Source organism: Apostichopus japonicus, chromosome 15 (assembly GCF_037975245.1).
Source record: "Apostichopus japonicus isolate 1M-3 chromosome 15, ASM3797524v1, whole genome shotgun sequence".
Taxonomy (NCBI): Eukaryota; Metazoa; Echinodermata; class Holothuroidea; order Aspidochirotida; family Stichopodidae; genus Apostichopus; species Apostichopus japonicus.
In genome coordinates this window covers 9,792,554-9,804,038 of record NC_092575.1, presented here as the reverse complement: position 1 = coordinate 9,804,038, position 11,485 = coordinate 9,792,554, and positions in this window count along the sequence as shown.

The following is an 11,485-nucleotide window of genomic DNA, read 5'->3' as shown; positions in this document are numbered from 1 at the left end:
TGAAGTACTTCAAGATGTTAAGAATTTTTCAAGTAAATTATCATTTGACAGTTATGATATGAGCATGTTATTTGTTTCAAATATTATGTCATATGTAGTACAATCTTTCAATTTTATTTGTAACAAGTCTTTCTCCGATGGTACTTTAAATTTCCTGATGCTATGAAGGTCGCAAAAATTATTCATATTTTCAAAACTGGTAATAAAAATGCATTTAATAACTACAAACCAATTTCATTGCTCCCTCAGTTTTCCAAGGTTCTTGAAAAACTTTTTGAAAAACGGTTATGTTTTCATCACTAAAAATAACATTCTTACAGAGAGCCAATGCGGTTTTAGTACTGGTAGGTCTTCAACTATGGTTATATACTACAGATGGTTGAAGAAATTACATATTCTCTGGACAATAAAACATCAACCATGGGGGTATTCATAGATCTAAAAAGGCTTTTTACAGGAAATTTACTCAAGAAACTGGATCATTATGGCTTCCGTGGTGTAGTCCACGACTGGCTCTCAAGTTATCTCTCTTATAGAAAACAATATGTTCAAATAAAGAATTCCAAGTCCGGTTTACTTGATGTCTCATACAGGGTACCCCGGGGATCAATCCTTGGACCCAAGTTGTTTATTCTCTTCTTAAATAATATTTGTAGTGCTTCAAATATTTTGAATTTTGTATTATTTGCAGAGGACACAAATATGATCTGCAGGTTGTCATGAAGATATCAATGTTTTATGTAATCTGGTGAGCAAAGAACTTCATAATTTAAGTAAATGGTTTGCATTTATTAAATTATCTCTCAACGTAAATAAAACCAAGAATATGATATTCTCAAACCGTAGGGAAGAAAGTGAGTTAAACATGTCAATAAATGATTTCGATATAAAAAAGAGTGTACAGTGCAAAGTTTCTTGATGACAGTATTTATTGACCATAAACATACTTGGAATGATCATGTTACTCATATTTCAAAGAAACTCTCTAAAAGTACTGCAGTTATTCATAAAGCTAGCCATGTGTTAAATACCAATGCCCTGTATTCTTTATATTTTGCTATTTTTCTCCCCTACCTGATTTATTGCGTTGAAATATTGGGAAATACATATAAAAACCAACATTTCCCCCTTATCCTTGAAACAGAAGAGGGTTATTCGTATCGTTTGTCATGCTAAATTTCTGGACCATACCATTGAGCTATTTTTCAAGTTAAGAACATTAAAGTTACATCATACTATAGATTTCAGCACGAGTGTTTTTATGTTCAAAGTTTTTCACATGGTTTTACCTTCAACTCTACAAAATTTTCTTTCCTCTATAGTTTCGAATAAACGATTTAAATATAATTTCTATAAAAATTATGCACAGACAAGGATAAAACAGTTTTCCATCTCCATATCTGGGGTTAAACGCTGGAACTCATTAGATATTATAATTAAGTCAGCCTCAACCTTGAACTCTTTTAAGAATAGATACAGAAAATCTATTGTCAACTTATCAATGCCAAAACTAATTTCTTACTTCCAGTTTTTACTGTATTGATTTGCGACAAATTTAATTTTCTATTTTTCTTTCTTTTCTTTAAAAAAAAAAATATTTAATTCTTGTTTTGGAGTCTTGTTTCCTTGCACCAATTTCTCTCCAGTATATGTATATATTTATCATATTCAAATGGGGAAAACATTCTAATAGCACTGCGCTTCTTTTTTCTCCTTTTCCATGCATTTGTATAGCTTAAATATTGTATATCAATTAACATGATGAATATTTGTTTGTACTTGTCTCTCTAGATTGTATTTTATATCAAAATATTCGTTTATACATTATTAAACATTCATGTACTGTACACAATTGATGGAAACAAATGTCATTGTCATTGAAGTGTCTTTCCCGACGATCTAGGACTATTGTTTTGGCAAAAAAAGTCGTCGTACGCTCCGCGCCAACTGATGGTGGCGCTCCGCTTAGATAGTATCAATAGTTCCTTTATAGAGAGTATAAAGGAACTATAATAGTATCAAGTAGTGTGTTACACCTAAATGACCTACTGACCACCCCCCCCTCTCTTGAGAACATTTCTGCGGACGCCCTAGCTTGGACCTCCTGATAGGGGGCCCTTTGGGCCAGGAGCCTGGGGCCCACAGGCTACTCGTTACGCCACTTATTTCATTCCGAAATTTCGTCCCGTTTTATCTCACATGTCAATAGGTTTTATCCTAGCATTTTCACGATTTATCTCGAAATTTGATGTTTTATGTGAAAATATTGCCATTAAATATTCGGAATTTTTAAGTTCAATGAAAATGCTGGCGTTTGCCTTAACATTGATACATGGCATCTATGTAGGGAACGTTTGCCTAGATGTAATTGCGACATTTTATGTCGACAATTTTCGTGGTTGCCTCTCAAAATTTCGACCCTTTTTACCTCAAAATTTCAATTTGTTAACAACCACATGCAAACATTCGAAATTCAGATGGATTAATATCCGTTTTAATAACCGACCATTTACTAGCCAGGACATGGGAAGATAATCATGAACTACAAACTTCAACTTCCCGATGACGTCATACGGCCTTTAACGTATTTGCTTCAAAATTATGTAACGCCGAAAGGGCAATGTATTATGTTGTTGTCTCTTTCAACGTCGTTGTCTACTTTGATGCTGTTGTCTCCTTTGATGTTGTTGTCTCCTTTGACACTGATGACGCTGTTCACTTATATGTCGTTAAAATAGTTTACATATTTTGACGACATATAAGTGAATAGCGCCATTAGTATCAAAGGAGACAACAACATCAAAGATCAAAGGAGACAACAACATCAAAGATCAAAGGAGACAACAGCATCAAAGTAGACAACGACGTTGAAAGAGACAACAACATTGAAGGAGACAACAACATTAAATGAGACAAGAACATTAAATGAGACAAGAACATTAAATGAGATAACAACATCAAAAGAGACAACGTAATAACAGACAGCATAGAAGTAAACAACATATATACATTACGCTTTCGGCGTTCCATACATTATGAGTTAACAGACTGTGAGTTGCGATACAAAGTGCAAAAAAATCAATCAAACTGAGATTTGTCACAAAGAATCTTTAGATATTGTTCAGAATTTACAAAAAAATACATAGACAATTTGTCATCTTTGCCCGATGCAGGGAATAGTTTAAACAATGAGCCATTTTGGCCGATGTAGAAAACATGGCCCTTTGTCGAATTTGTATCTCCAAGGTCATCTCATGACCGATCTACACCATTGCTTTGGAATTGTCAGCTCTGTCTTCCAAAGTTGCCGAATAAATGAAATGATACCTTTCCAACTCGTCAATCAGTTGCTGCATTCCTCTAGCTTGCGATACCCAGACTTAAAATAAACAAAGCAACAAATTAATATAGCCTATAACACATGCATTGAGCAAGTACTGTTTTAGCAGAAAGTCTAGTTTGAGAGAGGGCGCTTTGATCGTTGCAATGTTCACTTTCTTTGTTGATATGTTTATATTTAGACACCTACTATGTAATATTGGTTTGCTCTGGTGATATCACTCTGAATACAGAAGTCAAAGCAACTGAGCATCTTCTCTGTAATCATCTCTTGCAGCAAGCTTATACTAGAGACCGCACTTAATTAATTACAGTGATCCTCGTCCTTAGACACAAAAGTAGCCGCATGGTGTACAGTGCTTCATTGCACAGTGTGCTATTCACCAGTCTAATATAAAGTATGTATAAGCATGCGCATTCACCCTATAGATATGCTAATGCTAATAATATCCTATATGTCACTTCCGTATACATGCATATTTGATAATCAGTAATGAACATTATCTCGTCGTCTCCCTGTGTTATGTTTTAAGAAGACAGAGCGTGAAACTAATTCACATTTCTTTTTGAAGCGATCATGGCAACGTATTGGCAGAAAGTTTGGCTTACTTTACTCGTGCAAGTGATTTTGGTTTCTGTTTATGCTTGTATGTTCTATAATCCTTTGGTAATGTTGAATCCATTTCCACGACGTGACAACGACTATTTCATATCCTCGGAATTCCACATGTTTCCAAGTTTTTCATTAAACGAACATTTCTTTCGAGGTTCGGAAACACCTTGCAGATCGGTAACAGGCAGAGCAAATTGCTCGGATAAGAATACAAAGAACTGCATCAGGATAACTGTTATTGGTCTGTGTGGTGGTTGGAGTACTACGCTGAGGGCTCTGCCTGTAACAGTCTCATGTCCCAAGCTGAAGGATACTGCAGTTGTTCTAGAACACGTAGGAACGCCGAGCTCGATCACTGAATCGAACATTGTCTTATTTTCATTCGTCGCTGATTACATGAATATGGATGTATGGAGAGAATTACGAAAGTATAGGCCACCGGATCAAATGTGGGTCTTTCAAACGGAAGAAAGCCCTTATTACGCCATAGGTTTACTACCTCCGTGGATATTCCGTAACGATTCCTACGATATATCTAATACATACCGGACTAGCGCCGATATATATACACCGTACGGAAATTACGAATCTTTCCGCAACGAGGAGGCAAATCAGGTTAATCTACCATTAGTAAATTTAGCTTATAAAACTCGCTTTATGATTTGGATTAGCAGTCACTGTGAAACACTTCAATGGGATCGAACAGCTTTTGTTAAAGATCTGCAGAAAGTAATGAAAGTGGGCATATTTGGAAAGTGTGGCAATAATTCACTTTGCAAAAATAAATGGGAGCAGAATTGTGCCCAAGAAGTCGATGATTTTGTTAAAACTTATAAGTTTTCTCTTGCATTAGAAAACTGTTGTTGTGAGGATTATATAACAGAGAAACTGTGGCACACCTTAACGATTGGGGTTGTCCCTGTGGTGATTGGACCTCATCTTAATAATTACAAAAAGTTGGTACCACCAGGTTCATTCATCCATATTGATCAGTTTGATTCTGTTGAGAATCTCAAAAGTTATTTGGAATATTTGGATCAAAATGATACTGCTTACCTAGAATACTTTCAATGGAGGACTAAAGGTACCGTCCATGAACATACCATTAAAGAACATTATCAAAATCACCTTTCAGATAACATAATGTGTGCCATAGTTGACCAATATACAGAACGGAAATTGAGAAAGAATGCAAAAGTTACAGCCAGTGCTCATCTTGAAATGTTTGACCCATATGGTCCGGAGTGGAAGGGAACATGTCATAGTTGTGGAGAAAATCAATGGATACAAAATTATGAGTACCCTTCGAATCACAAACGAAAGAGTAAAACAATTTGGACTTGATAACCACAGAACGCCATATATTCATGCGACGCCACTAGTTAAAGCGCCCATGCATTGGATGCCATGGTTACAGTGTCCACAGATAAACACTCCTGTGAGTATACAGTGTATATTTACATAGCCATAAGCGAGGATAGAAAAGTGTACGAAAGGTAATTGTGCTGACCAAAATTGAATTTCTCTTGACAGTTACAATACAGACATGTTTTCTATTTCAATCTACCCCCACCCCCACTAAAAATTCATTGTTTTTAGTGACATTATACTATATCGAGTTTTCCAATGGAAGTGCAGTTTGCAGTTGCCTTATGGCAGCGGATTTCCTATTTTATACTGTATTTTGTTTTGTTTGGGTCAATTGGAATAAGCTATATGAAATCTTCCCACATATATGTATGGATATATCTAACTATATGATATCAAAAATGTGATTTTTTATAACTTGAAGGGCTAGGCCTGTAGCCAAAAAACAAACACTTATTCTGAAAAGGATTTTTTTTTATTAATATGAAATGTTATTTTTTTCCTTAACTTTTTTGGTGCTTTTTGTTGCTTTTTTGCCTGATTAAATTGATCGGGGAGCGAGTTCAGTGTACATATTAATGTTAGACATACATTTCAATGTACAGTCTTTTCTATACATATATATCTATCTATATATATAATATAGTAAACCTATACGGTAACTTACAGCATGTTGTTACTCAAGTCTCACGCCTGCAATATGAGACAATCATCAGACAACATAACTTATGCACGCATGTGCACAACATCACCGCTTAGGCGTGAAATGCAAGTAACACGTTACTATATAGTCTACCATATATGTACACTACACTGCAATAAATGTCTCCGTATATATTCTTACAAAAGATAAGCTGGCAATCAGTTTCCGTGTTTTTTTCATAAGTGTGAAACAGCCACTGTATATGCACATCCAAGGTTTGTATCAAAACAGATTCATTTCTGTTTATTCTGGTAAATTTTATGTGTCAACATGTACTAAAGTGATGTAAAATTAAAATCTGTGTTGTATATGGGTCAAACATTTTCCGTTTTCAGACAGAATATTTCCATTAATTTACAAAGTTACAGTTTGAATACATGGTAAAAAGTTTGTTGTTGAATGTGAAATTATGTGTATCCAACACAAGCTGCTATGTGTTCGTAAAGTAATTAATGATCCTGGGAGCTAGAATCTTCCGTGGAGAGGAATTTGTTGCATGAAAGAGAGTTTCATGAAAGAGATTTAGATTCATTCATTGATTTTTTCATTTAACACAAACACATATACAATCGTGTATATACATATATTTTAGGGGGAATAGAATACAATAACAAAGGGATGGCTACAGCGTACAAAATACAAAATGAAAACTTAGATTCTTAGTAGAGGTTTATAAGGGATCTAGAAAAGTTGTAATGAAAGGAGTGTATATTATGCTTAAAAGTTAAACTCTGTGGAATGGAATTCCAGGTGCTGATGGCTCGATAATGCAAGCTTGTCTTCAAAAAAGTTGGCCAATTGCCAGGAAGAGGAAGACGAAGACAATTGTTTTGACGTGTTTGATAATTGTGAACTAGGGAATTCCGAACGAATAAAACAGAAAAACCCAAGATAAGAGATTGTTGAAGAAGCGATAGGTGAAGGTTGCAATATTAACTTTGATTATGTCAGATTATTTTAACACTTCAAAAGTGCACTGGTGTGTTCGAGTGGTGCAGAATACATAATATGTCTGATAGCTCGTTTTTTTAGAGAACAAATAACTTTCTTAAAGCGGAGTTACTAGTACCCGACCAAGCAAGACCACAGTAGCATGAGATTGGGATAAACACCAGTTAGATAAATAGTACGAAGGTTATGTTTCGGCAATATCTTTTAAAGTCTACAAGCGAACACAGGTGAGAAGAATGTTCATGCCAATTAAGCTTCGAGTCAATAAGGTGAACCAAGAAATGTATACTCTCAAGGCGTTGTTCATCTGTGTCTTTACACTTTTTAAAATGGGGGTCCAAAAACAATGAGTCTCCAAAAACATGAAGTACCAACAAATTGGGTCCGAAAAAATGGGTCCGAAAAAATTGGGTCCGAAAAAATGGGTCCGAAAAAATGTTGGTCCAAAAAAATTAGAGTCCAAAAAAAATTGTCGGAACATAGAGACGTCGGAACATAGAGACGTCGGAACATAGAGATGTAACCGTTCATGTAGATGACAAAGAGTAGTGGCCCAAGACTGCCGGATCCTTTGGGGAACACCATCACAAGAGACTGTTTGCAAGTTAGAATTTTTATTTTTGAAAGAAGTAAGTTGTTTCCTTCCTGTCAAATAACTTGTGATCCAGTCATACGTTAATCCGCGAAATATGATTTGGCGGCTTTGAAATGAGATGAATAACACTATACGCACCACGACCGGGCGTATTTCATCATAACCAGCAGTCCGTTTTTGGTTTCACACAATCAATTACATTGCATCTATAGTAAGAAAAGTATATTCTAATAAAGATACACGCAATAGATGTTTATGTACTTTCGTTCTTCTCCAATTATACAGCAAATATAGAAACTAGTTAAAAGTGCTTTCAACCACATTCCCCTAGAACAGGGTTGTCCAACCTTCTGCAGAGGAGGGCCACATGGAATGATTATGATGAAGGGGGGGGGGGGGCCGCATGAACCCTACGCTCGATTTTTCGATAAAACAGATGAATAAAGTTCAGCCGCCCCCTCCTCCGCTGAGAGAGTGTCACACAAACTGACCTGTATGCAGTTTTTTGGACCCAGAAGGTTCGAATGATTGATTATATAGCTTCAAATTGTTATCAATAAATCTGCTCACTAAAATTTCGCACCGTAGAGCATCTCTGGCGGGCTGGACGCAACCCTGCGGCGGGCCGGACTGTGGCCCGCGGGCCGTAGGTTGGACAACCCTGCCCTAGAATGAGTAAACACCTTTAGAAATGTCAAGTTCATTGTTCTGTGAAATGCCACATTGTTGAAACCTTGAACAGTCTATGTAACAACAATAGTTAATTGAAAACAACCCACGTCATTTTCGGAGAGCCAAACTTCAATAAATGTCCAAAAAGAAAGTGAAATTGAAATATCCAAGTTAATATATTGTAACGCTTTCCGCTTCGGTAGTATGGTGAAGTACCCATTTGGCAAGTGAGGAAGGGGATTGTAGAGAGAGACTCGAGGACACCGTTGAATAAAGTACACAGTAACAGTGCATTAAGAGTTTAAAAAGTATAATTATATATACAATGTACCTGACATGTGTCGTACATCTTTCGTAAAGTAATAACCAAATAATATATACAGGAAGTAATACAATAAAACCTAACCACATTAAAAGGGTGGCGTTAAAAACTGTTGCATGCTACAACTTTTGACTTACATGCATACAACCATTACAAAAAGGATAAAGGTTTATAGCCAAATTATGATACAGTACACTGATGGGTGAAATAAAGATCATGCTCAATGTGAGGTAAAACTGTCCTACAATTAGTGTAAAAACATGGTAAACTGAGGTAAAACTAAGGTAAAAGTGTGATAAATCTTCGGTAAAACCATGGTAAAATTGGAGTAAAAGAATGGTAAACTGTTGTAAAAGTGTGGTAAATTGAGGTAAAACTAAGGAATAAGCGTGGTAAATATACGGTAAAATTGGGGTAAAAGAACGGTAAAACTGTGGTAAATTTAGGGTAAAAGCGTGGTAAAACCATGGTAAAATTGGGGTTAAAGAACGGTAAACTGTGGTAAAAGTATGGTAAATTGAGGTAAAACTAAGGAAAATGCGTGGTAAATATACGGTAAAGAACGGTAAAACTGTGGTAGATATAGGGTAAAAGTGTTGTAAAAGCGCGGTAAAAGTATGGTTACCCCGTGGTAAATTGCGGTAAATTTGGGGTAAAAGCGAGGTAAAACCATGGTAAATTTGTGGTAATTTACTGCGGTAAACTGCGGTTAACCGCTTCCATAGGTCCAAAACACCGCGGTAATGTACAACAGATTTACCGCATTTTTACCACGGTTTTACCGTGGTAAAAGTGTGGTATGTTACCGCGGTAAATTTGAGGTAAATTTTTTCCTGGGTTGGGTTGATGGTCTCCCTTTTGTTATATATATATATATACAGGTGCGTATCCAGGGGGGGGGGCGTTGGGGGCGCGCGCCCCCCGGGTAAGGAAAAGACGAGAGAAAAAAAGAGAAGAAAAAAGGGAAAAGGAGGGGGAAAAAAAGAAAAGGAGGAGAGGAAGGAAGGGAAAAGAAAAAGAAAAAAGAGAGAAAAAGGAAAAAAGGAAGGAGTAGAAGATAGCCAAGACCTCGGGAAGAGAAAGAGGAACAGTCATAGTTAAAGCGCTGATCCCTATAATATACACAGGGTATAGCCAGTGACAGATCAAGGATTACGGAGGGTGTGTGCGCCTCACCCTACCCCTTAAACCGACAACTCCATTTTTGACGTTTCCATTTTTCCTCTCTCACTAATGTATCTATATAAATACTATATATGGTCTATCATAACACGTGTGTGTGTATATGGACGCCTTAAACAATTGTACAATTGTGCTATATGGAACCAACTGTGGCTGGTCTTGAACTCGACCGAGTCGTCGGGGTACATGACGCATTTCGGGAAGGGGGCGACAGCCCCCCCCCGAGCAAATTTTCTTTATGACATCGCTAGTAATTTCAAAAAAAAAACAATGCTTAGATGCAACTTACAAGGCCTGGGAAGTGTCATTTCCAGCGATCTGGGAGGCATTTTCGGCCAAAATTTTTCTTGTACGCTTCGCGCCAACTCATGGTGGCGCTTCGCTTAGATAGTTTGCCTACAGGCTTCGCCCCTCCTTTGGCAATTACTCGCTACACGCCTGTTCGAATTTGTAAAGCAAAGAGCAGATATAACATCATATCAGTGAGCATTGAAATGCATGTTCCGCGATGAACAGCCTCAAAAACTGTCTATGTGTGTAGTTAAAGGCGTAGGAGCCCAATTGGATTTGGGGGCTGTAATGACTTGCCCGAAAAAAAAGCCCAAAATTTTTCGCGCGCGAAGCGCGCGTTCAACATAGCAATGCCAATATCAAATAAGCAAGCATCGGTCATTACAGTGCATGGCATCGTGTACCGCACGGTCCGTCAAAGTTCCACAGTATACCACTGGATGCTATGTAAACAACAAAATGTCTTATGTAGATGGAGAAAAATCATACAGATCCATTTATGTCAAAACTCTCTTTTACAGTAGTAATGTCGGCCAAGCTTACAACTTTATTTTAATTACCAAGGAGATCATTTTTAAGCTATTCATTGCTATTTATTTTTCTTTCAGTAGGTGCCCGAAAAAGATGGGGAAAAATTTGGTTGCGGGGGGGGGGGGGAGGGGGGCTGCAGCTACCGCCTCCTACGGGACCTACGCCTATGTGTGTAGTGTTCGGTTTCGATATACCTGATATCGGAAATATCTGCTATTTTTCATTTCCTTCAACCAAGTTTTATAATAGCCATTATAAGAGGTTGCAATATTTATACACCAATAAATTAACTGTGTCGGAATTTTCCAAAATTTCCTCACCAACATTCTTCATCATACTTTCCTCTACTCGTGCAACTTTGACCTGTCTGTTAGGGGTTCAAGGAGGTTTTTCTATATTGCTTGTCCATAGATTGAATTTTGTGCAACATTATGGGTATGTTTTCAAGTGATTTTATTCACGAGAAATGTGAATTTTCAAATTCTCAACAAATAATGGGCTTAAAACCTTCAAAAGTGGGGCTTTCGGATATTGTGGGCCGTGACGTAGAATCACCTACAAAAGCAATCATCCATAGGACATGCAATAAGGTCGAACATGATGTGTGACTGGTGACAATCTTCAAAAAGGTTATATGGATGGAAAAACACTTTTGGGAAATACTTGGTTCTCAGGCAAAAGTGTACATCTGGTTGCTCATTTTCAAGCCCGAGAAGTGCCATTTCCGGTGATCTGGGGGGCTATCAAAACCAGAAATTTCCTTGTACGCTGCGCGCCAACCGATGGTGGCGCTCCGCTTAGATAGTAATTCGCGCCCCCGGGTTAGAAAATCCTGGATACGCGCCTGATATATATATATATATATATATATGAGTATGTTGCACAAGATTGCAATCCAGACGCATAACGTATAGAAAT